Source organism: Rousettus aegyptiacus, unplaced genomic scaffold (assembly GCF_014176215.1).
Source record: "Rousettus aegyptiacus isolate mRouAeg1 unplaced genomic scaffold, mRouAeg1.p scaffold_m13_p_3, whole genome shotgun sequence".
Classification (NCBI taxonomy): domain Eukaryota; kingdom Metazoa; phylum Chordata; class Mammalia; order Chiroptera; family Pteropodidae; genus Rousettus; species Rousettus aegyptiacus.
The window spans coordinates 97,751,258-97,767,240 of NW_023416306.1; the positions used below are offsets into that span (position 1 = coordinate 97,751,258).

The following is a 15,983-nucleotide window of genomic DNA, read 5'->3' on the forward strand; positions in this document are numbered from 1 at the left end:
GATTTTGAGAGTGAAAAAAGCTACAGAGCAGCCCATGTGAGCAAGGCAACGAGAATCAATAGAAAGTAATAAGATTGAACGGTGGCTAGAGGTTGCATGGCTTAAATTTAAGAGCACTAATTTTCTAGTGTACCCAAATAACAATGGCTTTGTGGTTTTTCCAAGCAATGCTCAAGATAGTGAGGTTTTCTAAGGAGCTGAGTTGGTACAATGAGAATAAAAGTCATAGAGTGAGGGATCCTAAAGGGTTAAGAAACAAGCAAGTGAAAACTGACAGAATGATGAGCGGAAAATAGGAAAGGGTGACAGGGGAGGGTGTGGTGACATGCGTGAGGCAGCCAATAAGGGGGCTTTGCTCAGAGAATGATTTGCAAGAATATTGCTTTTAAACAAGTTTTTCTTTCCATTTTTTTTCTGTGTTCACAGAAAGTTTAGAAAATGTAAAAAAGTATAAGGAGGAAAAAAAAAATCCCTAGTAAACTTATCACCCAGCTATATACAGTCACGACTAACATTAATGTTTTGTTGCATTCTTATTTACTATTTACATATTTATGTCAAAATTGGGATTATATCTTTGACTCCCACATTTTTATTGTTGAAAAAGTCATAGCTCATTGTGTGATAATAGTTGTACTCTTATTAGACACTGTTTGGGGAATAGAAGGATGTGGGGGGCTCTATTGACCTTAGTTGCCAATAAGCTTTTTTTTTTTTTTTTTAAATTACAATATCTGCATTTGCCCATATTGGTATATCATTTTCAAACACAGTTTTCCTGGCTATGTAATGTTCCACTGCATAGCGATGAGTTTCTCTAAAATTAATCTTCCTTCAACTTATTATTTCTTAGAGTGGATATATAGAAAGAGTATCACTAGGTCAAAGAGCATGAACTTTTTAAAAAAGCTAATATGTACAAACTGATTTCCAGAAAAGTTGTTCTTTATCAGTTTACTTGTATATCAGCAATGTTTAATGGTGTTCATATTGATTGCCATCTTAAAACATTTGTTTTTATTTGATATAAAGGTTTTAATTAGCAGAAAATACAGAGAAGAATCTTTTTTGGAGTCTGCCTAGAAGGCAACATGTAGAAACATCTCATGTGTTTTTAATTTACATTTTTATTTCTAATGAAGTTGAATAATGTTTTAACACGTATTTACTGGCTGTTTGATTATTTTTTCAGTTGTCAGACTATTTTCCAACTGGGTTTTTAGTGTTTTCTTATCAATTTGAAAAATATATAAATACTATATTAAGGATATTATCTTTGCATCTTTCTTGCAAATGTTTCCTCATTTGTTTGCTATTTACTTCTGTTTATAATGTTCACTGACATACATAAGCTTTAAAAAATATTTATATAGGTTAAGTGTATACATTTTCTCCTTTGTAATTTGTTCCATTGCTCTTGTACCTTAGAAAGTTTTTCTCCAATTTTTTTTGACAGATATTTGGCATCTTAGAAACGAAGCACAGTTAAAGGTCAAGGTACGATCACGCCAATGAGCGGCTAAAGGTAAGTCGAAGGATGAGTTTTTTGAACTTTGGCAGTTAAAGATGTGTGTGTGAAATACCCATCCTGGAAGCTCTCATTCTGGCATCCGTATCCTTGAGGACACTGCTGCACAGGAAGACGACAGAACGTGAGTCAAAGCCATTGAGAAAGGTTGGTTGGTGATGTGGGTGCTTACACACAATGGCACCGAGAACAAGTAATGAATGCTATTTCTTTTTGTAAAAAGAAGTTTTAAGGGATGATGTTGGGGGAAATGGTTTGGAAGTAGCAGTGGCAGTGCACTCTGATGCCTACTTTTCTTTCATGCTGGGAGAGTCAGAAGCATAGGAACCCATGGCCTCTATTAACAGAGTTTCAAGAGCAGTAGTCTCCAAGGGAGACGTTTCAGTGAGGGTGAAGAGGTAGAGGTGGGGTTTGTGGAAACAGTGGTGGCTATAGCAGAGTTTGTTGCAAATTAGGATTTAAAATATAAGACACCTTGTTAAATTTGTTTTTCAGATAAACAGCTTTTTTTTTTTTTTTTTAGTATGACCCAAATATTCATATAAATTTCAAATTTAACTGGGAATCCTGTGTTTTTATTTGTTCAATCTGGCAACCTTGCTCCTAGGGGAATGAGGACTCTTTGTGGCTCTGAGGAAGGGTTTTTCATGAAAGAAGTCATGTGGTTATGGAATAAAGAGACAAGCAGATTAGAAGATTGACTTGAGATACTTTTGTTGGACAGAGAAACAGTTCTGAATGGCTGGAACAGTTTCTCATTGCAGTGTTAGAGAATTAAGCAATAAATGAAAATCCAAATGAATGTTGGTGTGATCATGTGGCTTTTTCAAATTTGCCTTCTCAGATATGAGGTATTAATGGCCAACTTTAATTTTTCTGTGTGAGCGTGTGTGTCCTGGGATGGAGGGACTGGGTTGGCAGGTCTCCACAACTGTCTCCTGAGTAAATATCTTCTGTTAATTTATTATTTTTTATCATATAGGAAGAATTTGGCTGGGCAGCTAGAATTTGCTTGTTTTATTATGGCTCTTTTCCAGCACATCTTGAAGTGGTTATTTTTCAAAATGTTTTCATTTAGCAGTATTATATTAAACCCATCATCAATAAAATGTTGAGGGCTATTTATTGGAGAATATTCTTAGTAACATTATTCATACTTTGCAATCATTTAGAGAAGCCAGAAATGGGAGGTAACCTAATAATTATCCATACCTGTTATTTTGCTAACAAATATCCATTTTTGATATCTTTAATTAAGAAAATGTTCCTTTCTCCTTTGATCCAATAAGTTTCAGTGACCACTGCTCCATTTCAGTACCTAAACAGTCCTTTAATCTTTTGCCAAAAGTAGCCTTGGTTTACTGTGAGGACGACAGGACTTCATCATGTGATCTTGGTCAGCTGATATATGTGTAGGCATCATTTCCATATCTGAACTTGACATTAGGTCATTTGTATATTTTTCTCAAGTCTATGTATAATCTTCCCAAGTGGTGGGGATAAAAAAAAAAAAGCAGTCATTTTTTATTTCATTTACATTGTTTGCAATTATCCTTGCTATGGAATTACCCTATTTCCTTCTATTTAAAAAGATAAAAGCTATTGCTAATGGTGATGGCAAAAACAGGGTAGAAGCAGCCTTTTCTCAAACCGGGTACAAAGCGAATTCGTCGATATAATTACTGCCCCTTTCCCTGATTCACACACAGCTTTCTAATGATGTACTTGATATTTTTAACATCAATACTTTTAGCATTATATCAGATGGCTTCTAGGTCTGAATTGTATATTCTATAAAGCCAAATAATTCTTTTAAAAACTGACACCACGTATTCCTTGTTGCCTGGTGGCTGAACGCTCCCACTGCATTTGTCATAATTGTTTTGTGGTTAATCCTCTCGACTGCAGGGCCCCCAGGTATTTATGGTCGCCCTTGTTCTGGGTCTTCAATTATTTGACCTAAGGTGAGAATGACTCCATCTATAACAGTAGGCTATCCTTTGCCCATTTCTCCATTTTATTATTGCATTTATTTCTAACAAACTCCATTTGCATTTCATTAGTAAAGTTCTTGGTATTTTTCAATAGCTTGAGAAGATACATTTTAGAAATGACATAAAGGTTCAGATCATAAACATGGAGAAAATGCCCGTGTCACTGTTTCCCTCATGTTTTACCCAAAGCCATGGCCTGCGTTTCTTAGTTTCCTCCTTAATTTCAGTTACAAGTAGAACTATATACATCCAAGTAAGTAAATGTTTTATATGGAAAACACTTGAGATCAGGCACTTTTTTTCTTCCCTAGAGAGACATTAGAATATTTTCCATTCATTGCACAAATAATGTCCAGGTACTATAATGATTACTAATATTAATTTTTTACATGAGAGATAATATTGCTTTTACTTTCTTCTGTTTAGTGCTGTATATTATTTTTGGTGCTAAAATCATGCTATATTTTGAAGTTATGAATATCGATTACACTTTACAAACTAGCTTATTTCTAAGGTAGGAGCTAACATAGAAAGGTCTTTATTCTGAAAGCTTTGTCTTGCTCTCTAAAGTTTTTCTGTTGATACTAATAACCAATATCTACAATCCTTTCTTTAAAAATGAAATGCCTCTCCCCAACCAGGTAAAATAGCAGTCAGTTTGCATAGAAGTGTTTTAGGGGAAGACAGAAGTAGTCTTAAAGGGGAAACAAGGGCAAAGAAAAAAAATTATCTTTCCACCAAGAGAATTAGCTTGCTTTAAAATGAATATTCTCTCTTATGTGATTTGAAGTCTAACACTTTAGGAGATGCATATAAGTCCGAAAACATAAAATTATCAACAAAAATCCTCATTATTATGACAATTATTTTTCTTCTATTTTTGGTTTGTTGAGGAAGAAAGAAAGCATTTAGATATACACAGAATGTGTAGGAAATCCTAGTAAGGTGATATTCTTGGGATTTTCCATATTTATATATTTTTTTCGTACATTGTATATTCACTACCCAAGAGCCCTGGCTGTTATTTTTTTCCTGAAGTCTAAAGATCACCCCATGGATTAACAAATGATTGAGGATTCTCTCTTAAAAGACTCTTTAAAAAACTGTCAGAATCAGCCTGAGACAAAGATTTATTATGAACTATTTAAAGGGCTTAATATATGTATCCCCAATGAGCCCTTGGAGCAAACTAAAAAGGAAGAGTGGAATTCTCAAAGAATAGGAAAAATTCTCCAATGCCCCACTTTCTTCACACCATGATTACTGTTTACTCAAAGGATAAAATGCCTAACCTGTCACACAAAGTCTTCAGAAGCCACAGTCCTGCTGATGTACAGTAAAAACAAAACAATGAAGACCGACAATAATGTGCTCGAGAAAGGCAGCTGTAATTTACTTTCTAACTGTTCACTAACACACTAATGTGGCTACATCTTGTAGCAGGAGCTGATCCCTGACCCCTGCAGGAATCAAACAACTGCCCGAGTGTTGGCTGTCACAGAAGCTGGGACTTTTACCTTAATTATATATTCCTGGATAACAAACCTTCCCTTAATGAGCAACTTTCCTCCTACGTGTATTCCAACTCACCCCTTCCATCCTTGAAAATGCCCGTTGCCCATCACTGCAGCATATTCATAAGTATTCTTCCTAACAGGTAATAAATACTGCCTGAGCAGCCTATTTGCTTTATGAGAATGCCAAGATATAATTAAAATTATAGGCTTGCACTCCTGAGAAGCTCTAATAGAGAATCACTTAAGACTGAGGGGAAACTTTTCAGTGAACTTAGAATAAGCTTTTCTCTTTTCATTTTAGTAGTAATAATTATTATTGTAATGACTACCTTCTTTTCTTTGGGATTTATATATGGCGATGAGGTTCTCCTTTCCCTCCCCCAATTGATATGATTTCCACACTAGTGTTTCTTCTTCCTAGACATGAGATTTCTTTATTTTTCTCTTATTATAACATCCCCCAATTCTGCCATGATCTGCTGACACTGTCTCAGTAATTAACACAGTCATATAGGAAGGTCTTATAGATACCTCGAGGACAAATAGTACCTCTCCATGGAAAGAAGACCTTTAGAATTGAGGACAGAGAGACAATCTTAAATTTAAAGATCTGCTTCTCTCATGTCAGTAGCTCAGTGCTGGTTTGGGACTATTCCATCAGCAAGATGAATGATATAGATTGGTGACTCGTTGCAGAGGAGAAAAGGACTTGGAGACCAGATTCCTTGGTTCCACTTTGATTTCAATTTAATCTCAAGACTTTGCTTCTTTTTCTTTTCCCTTCATATGGGCAGATACATTTTCTCTGTAAAACAGTTTGGTAATGTTTGGTAAGACAGAATTTGTATCTATATTTAGAGAATTCTATTATAGTCACTTTAAATTGCCATGTATTCTGGAAAAAATGAACTTAATCCATGTACATCACATAACTTGGCACTAATGAGCACTCAGTAAATGTTAGCTTTTATAGTTGTAGTTGGTGTTGCTAATAGCTCTGCAGGTTGGTTCCCAACATCTATTTTTAGGATTACTACGTACATCAAGGAGCAGAAAAGAATGGTAATGCTCAGAAGTGCCCCAGGACCCCAGAGCAGGAGATACTGTCCTAGAATAACAACAGTGGTAGCACTGGGCAGAACAATGGCCACAAACATGACACAGGAGTGGGCCATATGCTTGGAATTAGGAAGTCTGAGATCTAGGCTTGGCTTAGCAACCAAACAGCTCTAGAGTCATGAGTCAATCATATCTCTTTCTACCATCCATTCCCTTATCCCTATGAAGGGCACAATATCACACGTCTTGCCTAATGTCTAGAGGTTGTTGGGAGAATCAAAATCATATAAGGGAAAGCTTTGATTAATGTAAGTTAAGTTTGAGCAGCAAACATTTATTGAGTGCTTATGAGGTACTTGGTAATGAAATACTATATCAAATGTGAATATGATTAATATTTGAAAAAAAACTGCCTGTAGACATGTTACTATTTTATTCTCAAGATTCATATATTCACTAACATTCCTGGTCGTGCTATTATCATCAACATGACTTTGGATAAAATATTTCTAGGCCGATAAATTTCAGGAATGGATAGGTATCATGAACTTGACTACAAGATGGTAAGAAAATCGTAGTCACTGGTTTTACTAAAAAGTGGCACTGAATAAATGCATATAAAAAAAGTGCAAATGCAAAATAAAAAGAGTAGAGAATTAAACAGGGGATAAAAATGAGGAAGAAGAAAGATGTGGGGTAGTAACAAAGAAACTAGAGATAGAAGGCTGAAAATGTAGGAACAAAGGACTAAGAGGGATGAGTAAAACACAAAATTATACAGATGAGACAACATCACAGGGACCTAGGAACACTGAGAAAACAAGGGGGAAAGAAGACTGGAAGGAACAGAAATGCTATTCTTATAACCACATCACAGGTTTGAGCGTGCAAACCAGCTGCTGCTTCTGGGTTGCATGTGCGAATGTCCTGTGCTTTCCCCAAGCTTAGAAAATGTAAAAAAGTATGAATTAACATATTTGGATATTAAAAAAAATAAGTATAACCAAAACCAAAGCCAATATCCCCAAATTTGCAATGTTATAATTTTAAATCCATATGTTGGATGATAGGCCAAATTTTCCTAACAGCTGTTCTATTCTGTGCGTCCCAGCTTCGATGTACAGAGAATTAGGATTAATATCAGGTGATTAACATACACATTTGATTTAGTTGTCACAACACTCTTTGAGAGAAGCACTTTAATTTTTTCCATTTTAAGGAGGATCCATTGTCCATGACCATGCACTCTAGAACACCCACTATTGCTTATATATCATGGCTTAAACTGACCCTAGATTTATTTATTGTAATTTACTTAAAAATCTTTAACTTTCTTTCATCTCTGCTCCAATATATTTCAAAGAGTCCTGGTGCATGGAAAGAAACACTTGAGAATGCTGGCAAAAGCGGAGTAGAAATTTGGAATAATTTAAGTTTTTACTTTGTTTTCCAGATTTTATGAAACATATTTTGTTATTCTATAGTAATATCTTTCTCTATGTACTTATGTTTGTGTTTGAAAAATTGGTGCTTATGCTCTTCACAATTTCCCCAAAATATTCTATTTCAGTCTGCTATGAACAGTTCAGATTTTAGGAAAAAGTTGGTATTGAACATCAATAACTAGAGTGCCTAACTTGCACCTGATAAGAGAGGAGGAATCAATATGTCTTTGTTACTCTAGGACTCTTTCCTATCTTTTGTCACTGAGGAAACTGATTTTTCTCTCTTTGTGAGATACATGTACATGTATATATATGTGCGTGCGTGTGTGTGTGTGTGTGTGTGTGTGTGTGTGTGTGTGTGTGTATGATTAGAAAAAAGATGCCAGAGTATGCTTAGGTTATATGGCATCCAGTGAGCTTATGTAAATCCTACAATGGTTTTCAAACAGAAACAATGGTTTCTCTGGCAAACTGCTCCTAACCACATAACTCTGTTCTTTCTCCTCTCTATTCAGTGCCTTCTAGTGCTGTCATTTTGTGAGCTAGCCCTTTCCAGAAACCTGCTTTCAAAAATTTTAGAGTCACATTTTTGCCCTTAAAATGTTTTGTAACACATTTAAATATGACACAACTTTATAAAAGAATGAATTAAAATATAACTATTATGTATGAATATAAGAAGTAAGAAAATGTACAGGAATTGCTCTGCAGCTGATGGCAACTAAGAATGCATAGAAGGGCAGAGAAAAGGAGCCAATGCAAGGAGAAGACAGCTGTAAGAACTGACAAAAACAAAAAGTAAAGAAAAAGAAGGGTCAGATGGAGCAGGGGAAAAATCTCCAAGTTATAAAAAGAGAGTAGAATTCCAGTTGTATAAGGTACTTAGAATAGGCAAATTCATAGACTCTAAAAGTACAACAGTGGTTGCCAGAGGCTTGAGGGAGGGGCAGATAGAAAGCTGTTGTTTAATGGGTATAAAGTTTCATTTCAGAATGACGAAAAAGTTCTGGAGATGGATGGTGGCGATGGTTGTACAGTGCGAATGTACTTAATGCTACTGAACTGTATACCTAAAAATGGCCAAATGGTACCTTTTATGTCACGTATATTTACCACAAAGAAAATAGTAGGACTTACACTAATGAAAAATGACATGATACCAATGAGGAAAAAAAAAAAAAGAAACACAAAACTAGAAGTGTGGAAGGAAAAACAAGAAAAAATGTGAGAGGGAAGAACACAGAAACAAGTCATGGAAGGAAAGAGAAACTGGTTCCCATCAAAGCTAAAGGGAAATAGTAGCTGGAGTACCACATTTCAGTTGTTTATTCATTCAACAAATTCATATGGGGTACTCACACTCTGTGAGGCACTGGGGATAGAGAAATGAATTACAATATTGTCCCTACTTTCAAGAAGTGTCTGTCTAGTGATGGGTTACAAAGATCAATGAGGCATATTGTCTTTGCCCTCAAGGAGCTCACAGTCAGTGCTTATCTAACTATTTCATAGATAAATTAGTGCACTTGATGAGGTCTAGCCCTCTTCCAATGCAGCCTTGGGATGGAGGCTGGAACTGTAGCCCAGGGTAAACATACATTGGGTCTGGCCCCACAAGCCCATTCCAGCACAGACTTCAAGAGCTGGATGATCTAGAACAATCTTCCCATGTTTAGCAAGAAAATCGAGAGCAGAGGAAGGTAAATGATGTGCCCAGGTTTACTCCATTTCCCAGGAATAGAGTCGAGAGCAAAATCTAAGCTGACTCGTAGGCCAACCCTCATTTGGTTAATATAGATTAAAAAGTTTGAAAAAAAAAAACTTGATTAGTAATCAGAATGATACAGGTGATTTACACTGTGCCAGGGACTTATAGAAATAAAGAAAATCAGAGCGGGTTTAATTTCAAGGACGCAAAGGTCATTATTTCATAGGACAGCAACCAATCATATAAACACCAGGATGAGAAAGGCACAATCAGAGCCAGATCACAAACACAAGCCAGAAACCGTTCCAGGGTGACTAATGCAATAATATTGAGGAATGTCACAGGTCCCTATTATAGTCAAAGTCACTTTAACTAATTGGCTCAGGCTATAAAAACATACAATCTGGGTCAAATGACACTGCTGAAGGAAACGTCTCTGCTCAGACATTATCTTAAATCAAAGCTTCCTAATAGGAAGGCAAGAGAACAAGAGAACGTCCAGTGTTGCTGGAGATCATGAGAGATTTCCAAACTGGTTTATTTAATAATGGCCTGCTTATGTGTCTATGGACAAAGATGATAACATTTTTTTCTTCCTTGATATTGCTTCATATTTCAGAAGCGTACCATATTTCAAGGGATACTAAGATTTCATTGACTCTAAGAAATCATCCATTTTAAGGTACCCCATCCTTTTATAAAGCACTCAGAAAAAAAGTACTCTCAGTTACAGGATTATAACATAGCACTGATTGTAAGATGCACCTCCAAAGTGAGATAGTCAAAATGTGTAAAAAAAAAAAAAAATGGATTCAATCAAACAAGTTATTTTTTTTGAGAGGATAAGTGTGATAATTCTCTCTTGCTTTTAAAGGGAAATCAGTCACGAAATGTGTAGTCAACACTGTTAAGAGTTCCCAAAACTCTTCCTGTCTTCCTTTTTTTTCCTTATAAATATCCCATCCCCCTACACCATTTATCTTTCCCAAAGGCCCATATCTCCCTCTGCCCAGCTACTTTTTAAAAATAAATTATTTTCTTAAATTTTAATTAAGTTTATTGGGGTAACATTGGTTAATACAATTATATAATTTTCAGGTGTACATTATCACTTGACATCTGTATATTCTCTGGTGTGTTTGCCACCTAAAGTCCAGTTTCCTTCAGCTGCCATATATGTGATCCCCTCCAGCTACTTTCTTCAGAAGCAAGCTCAGCCCCAGGCATGAATCACAATTGGTTAAAGCCATTCTGGGTCTAGTTGCTCACAACTGGCTTCAGAATTTAGTCACACAACAAGTATTTAATGAGTTTCTACTGGTGCCAGTCACTGTTTTAAGTTCTGACGTTGAAAAAAAAGACAAGATAAATAAACTATATAGTATGCTAGATGGTAGGAAATGTTATGGAGAAGAACCAGACAAGGTGAACGTTGGGGATGTAGAAAGAGAGAAAAAAAAGCTGCAATTTTAAATAAGGAACAACTTATTTATTTTTTTTTAAAATAAGAAGGTGGCACCTGATTACTGACTTGAAGTAATCTGGATAGCTGGCGGAATACTGTTCCAGGAAGAAGAAACAACCTGTACCAAGGCCTGGAGGTAGAAATGTGCGTCATGTGTGGAAGAAATGGCAGGGAGGCCCGTGTGGCTAGAGCAGAGTCTGGGAAGAAGAGTGATAAGAATGAATGCAGAGAGATGATAAAACAGGTGCTGTGGGCATAGCGAGGAGTCAGCCTTGAAAAACTTTGGATTTTCCTTTGACTATGATGAGAAAAGCCATATGGAAGTTTTTAGCAGAGCTGAAGCAAGATCGAGCTCTTGCACTGAGAGACTACATGGGAAAGGACGGGAGGTGAGAACCATTGAGGAGGCTGCTGTCATCGTCCGGGTGAGGCGGTGGTGGGGAAGGTGGAGAGATCTGGTCAGATGCAGGGCATGTTTGGAAGGAACCACTGACAGGACTTGCTGGCAGATTGAATGCGAGATATTAGAGAAAGAGAGGTGTTAAGAATGCCTCCAGGGATGATTGTGTTGGCAGTGGTATAGTTCAACCATGAGAAGGTAGGGGGATGTCTGCCGAATGTGGCTTTTGGGTAGGTTTTGTGTCAATTTAAAAAGAGACCCCCCAAATTTTGCAAAGACTCCTTCTCTGCATCTGGACATTGCCATGAGGATGTGGCTGTTGCTACAAACTTAAGTGAGAAGCAAGGCTGAGGACAAGACTCATAGGCAGAGGAGGCAAGAGCAGACAGATGTAAAGAACCTAGTTTCGATGATCTTGGGTCACCGAATTAACCAGGCTTAGGGTTGTCCCTCCTTTGGACTTCTTGCATGAGATGACAACTTCCTTTTGAGTCAATCGAGTTGATACTAAATTAAAATAATCTTCCTCAGCAGATAGTAGACGATAAATCCAGCAACAGACCTGAGAGCTTTGAGTTTGTGGCTTGATATTCCTGACAAAGAATGTCTCCTGTGAGGGAGAAAGAAGGTGGATACTTTTTAGGAAGTGTTGGCTCTGGAATAATTGGGAGGGGGAGAAGATGATGATGGCGAATGACCCTGTACGACATAGAGAATCTGCCTCATGTGAGATGAGAGGGACACATAGTATAAAGAAGCAGGATTTTTTTTTTTGGTTGTTGTTTTAATTTTTTGTATTAGAATCAGAATGAATCTACTAATTTTCTAATATAGAGCCCCGGTTTCAGAGTGCTCATATGCACCCCTACTTCCTCGCTTCCATCTCCTTTTACACATGGCCTGCATTACCCACTATAAGAATGGACCAGTTTTCTTAGATCCTAGTATTTGTCATAAATTAAACCAAAGAGATGTCCTGCAGCCTGGTGCAGGCCATGAACCAGTCAGTGCTTCCTCTTTCAAAGATAATATTTGACTCCATTTAGCACTGTATCTAGTATGCCCTGGGATCTGTTGGTGGGAGCTTAGCATGTCGGTTATCAGAGGCAGTGGTGATTTAAAAAATAATGATTGAGTAATGGAGGGATTTTGTCTTAAGACCTTTTCTAGAACTTGAACATCCTAATGCAGGAAGTTGTACTTCTGCTCAGGGTGCAGGAGCTGGTGCTGTGGAGACAGTTGCCGTTGTCATATTTGAAATATTTGGTTTCTTTCATGACCCAAGATTATGAAGCATATTTGCATTTTAGGACTTGTGTGGGCAGCTAGGATCATTCATAGACCAGGCCACCCAAATATATATGTGCTATTTCAGAATATGGATCTGGTACAACTAACCCTGTTGGCTTCCCGGGCATTTGGCAGGTGCATGTTTAGTTTTTACCTGTACCAGCTTAGACTGGGACATGGTAGAGAAACAACCCCTCAAAGGGGAGACTCTGGCTGCAAAACCACTAGGCCCTTCCCATCCCTGCCCCTCTTCCGATTGGTGTCTTCTGACAGGTCCCAGCCATGGGAGTGTTGAGAACAAAGGGGAGTACTTGGAGTGCTCATTTGCATGTCAATTTCCAGAGTGCTTCTCCAACTTTTCCCCACGCCATAGTGATGCTTTTGTATCTCTTCTGCCTGGGAACAAACAGAGGGGAAGGGCCCAAAGTGGGTCAGCACAGTGTCCTGGCACTTCCTTGGCTGAGTCTTTGCCCAAGGGGTGGAAGCCAGGCTGTCACTCCTCTCTGGCCCCTCAGATCCCCTCAGCAGCCCTACAGAGCTGGGAGGTCTGCTCTCTTTATTGAGGATTGAAGCAAGCAGGCACCTGACCATGGGAATGTTCCCGCCCTGGGTCACAGGCCTTATGCAAGTGTCTTTGGTGGGGGCCTAATGATCTCTACTCGCCTCATTCCAACCATCTTTCTCTTTAACCCGTCACTTGCCTGTCCACATCACTAGCTGGGAATAATAAATGTGGCAGGCAGGTGGCAGGAGAAAAGTAGGATTTCTTTTCCTTTGGGACAGCAGCCAGGTCCTGTCATTATAGTAAATCAACTGTAAGTATCCTGCAGCACTATATCGTAAAACGGGCGAATGAAAACATTTTTTCTCCATCAAAAGATTCTTTGAAGTTATGTTCTCTGGCTGAATCTCATAGAAGAGTGTACAGGAAACAACGTTCTGTATATGTTGATTTGGCCCCAGTCTTCCTGTCACGCAGGGAAGTTCTCTATGTTATAGTCACAAAAGCCGTGTCCGGTCACATTTTAAAAGACCCCAACTTCAGCCATTTCCCCTGGGATGCACGTACCACAGATTTTAACAGACGACGCTCGTCTGCCAGTTCAGTTATTGTTATGAGGGTGCTGCAGAAGTAGCATATTGCACACTGAATTCCAAATAGTTTTTCCCCGTCGCCTGACATTCTGTATATTAAAACAATATTATTAAAATCACATTAATTTTATCTTAGTAAATTTTTAATGTGCAGTTATAAGGTAATCAGGGAAGTTTTATTATACAGTGCATGCACGTATATGTTATAGCGATACATCCTAGCCTACTAAAAAGAAAAATAATAATAGCTCAGAGAGGGTTCAGTCATGAAGGTGAGTTTGAAACATGTGCGTGTTCCCAGCAGAACTTTGAAGCAGATACTCCAGGAGCTCTGTGGGGTAAGGCTGGCTTATGACCTGAGAACCTCGGCACTTTGACCACACGTCTGGATTTTGGAATAGCTGGCCACCTGACGATCTAAATTACATATCTATAGCGTACATACAGAAAAGGAGATTTTGTTTGTAAAATATGTTCGACCTTTTCCAGCTTATTATTGGATCCCGAAAGCATTTCCAATTGGCTTCCATCACTGTCTCATGGAAGCCTAGAATAAATAAGATTTACTGTTAACGTTAACCCCTCAGAATTTCCTGGGGCCAAGCCCCACACTCAGGGCTTTTTTTTTTTCCTCTCGTATTTCTTTCATTTTCAAGGGCTTCCTTGTCTGAGTGTTTCTCCCATTATTAGCACTTTTACAAAGTGGTCAGGAGCAAGAAGCCCTGGTGAGGCTAAGCCATTTCCTAGTTGTTTAGCACGTGGTAAAGGGGGTGGAGAATGCTGTCCTGGCCTGATGAACGAGATTAGACAATTATTTTGGTGACTTTAATATCCGTGCTTGCCTGAAGCTCTAAGTCTAGTGAATAAGAAGCCATGAAATTCACAAATTACGTTCTTTTAATTCAGAATAACACAAGCAAGATCTCAAGGCCAATGGTGGTTCCTTGCTGGCTCTCCCCATTCACAAACTTCTTGGATCTAAAACTTCTTTCCCTCAACCTTGGCTCTACTCTGGATCTGAAATATAAGAACTACTGATGTCCCTGTATCTTCTGTTTTAATTGAAGATTGGAATTGGTGTTCTGCTAGCAAATTTTGCCTTTGCCAGCAAAGGCCGAAAGTTGTTAAATCGAGTCTCATTGTGTTAGTAACTTCCTATCTCGCATTAGCAGAGATTAATGTAATATGAAAATCACTAACATAAAATGAGTGCAAATAGAAATCAAAATCTCCACAGACCTCCTCAAGGTGATGCTGCATGTGTAAACACACCTCTCCAGTGGTTTGCTCTCGCTAACAAGTGTGTCAGAGTTGCCACTTCCATTTACCTTTAGGCTGGGCTGGGGTGAGGGATGCATGTGCATGTGTGTGTGTGCGTGTGTGTGTGTGTGCGTGTGTATGTTAGGTGGGGTAGCAGAGAGGTCTCCCAAAATCACAGGTGTGGTAAATATCAACCATCCCACATGTCTGCGGGGCTATTTAAGTCCTGAAGGACAGGCTTATTTTCTTTCTCTTTTTTTTCAGTGAACTGGAAAGAGAATGGGTTTGTGTCATTAGAATAGCCAAGCTGGAGTTCCAGCTCTTCTGTTCATTAGCCAGCAGTGAACCTTTCTGGGCCTCGGTTTTCTTATCTACAAAATAGTATCCTTCCACCATAGGATGCTTTTGAGAAGCACACAAATAATGGCTATGAAAGCACTTAAACTGTAAAGTCCTTTGCAGGTGTTATGGTATCAGCCCTTCTTACCTTTACAACTGCTGACACCATTCAATTCAGCCACAAAGTCACCCTAAACTCTTGTCCTCCTAGTTATTTTTTCAGAGGGTGGCTCTGTTCTCCAGATGGCGGGGGATGGAGAGTGAGGGTGGGAAGTAGCAGAGAGTAGGAATTCACTTCCTGGCATCCTGTGATAGTATTCATCAGGCTTTGGGGTGGGACAGTATTTCCTTTAAATTTGAAATAGCTAGAATTTATCTTATAAGAAGCTGATTAACTTCCTATTCATGAACAACCACCTTTCTCCAGGGGACAATGACTGACTTACATACACAGGGTATGCTTTGGTGCCATCTGTAGAAATAAAGCTGCTCTTTTTTGTGAACAGAAAAGAGCTTCAGTTATGCACCAAAGGCAGACAGAAGAATGGAACACGAAAGCCACTTGGGTGTTTTGGAGAATTGTCCACTAATTCAATCAATAAATATATGGGGGTAAAACTTTCTCATTTGGAATTTTCAATCAAGAACACATCTGATCCCTCAGTATTCCTACAAATGAGGCCAATTTTACTGTCCTTATTTTAAAACTGAAGAAAATGAAATACTGAGGAGCTCAGGTCTAACAGTGGCAGATCATCTAGTTTCCACAATGACCAAGCCCTAGTCTCGGTTAATCCTACAAAAGAAACAGTCTGGGCAACCACATCCTCTTTGCCAAGCACTGGAGAGACGTGTTCAGGTGATTTAGGCTTTTCTTTCTCCT

General features: G+C 38.3%; 1 protein-coding gene and 1 long non-coding RNA gene across 9 annotated transcripts in view; one reads left to right on the plus strand and one right to left on the minus strand.

Annotated features, from left to right (window-relative positions):
• Positions 1 to 1,530, plus strand: part of LOC107499460 — a 141,784-nt gene extending 140,254 nt beyond the window's left edge. The window contains exon 3 of the long non-coding RNA XR_001594256.2: positions 1,457 to 1,530. This is a non-coding gene — a long non-coding RNA (uncharacterized LOC107499460). The remainder of the gene's footprint in view (positions 1 to 1,456) is intronic.
• NPAS3 (neuronal PAS domain protein 3) overlaps positions 1 to 15,983 on the minus strand; it is an 802,977-nt gene that overhangs the window by 72,350 nt on the left and 714,644 nt on the right. The gene's annotated exons all lie outside the window — the stretch shown is intronic.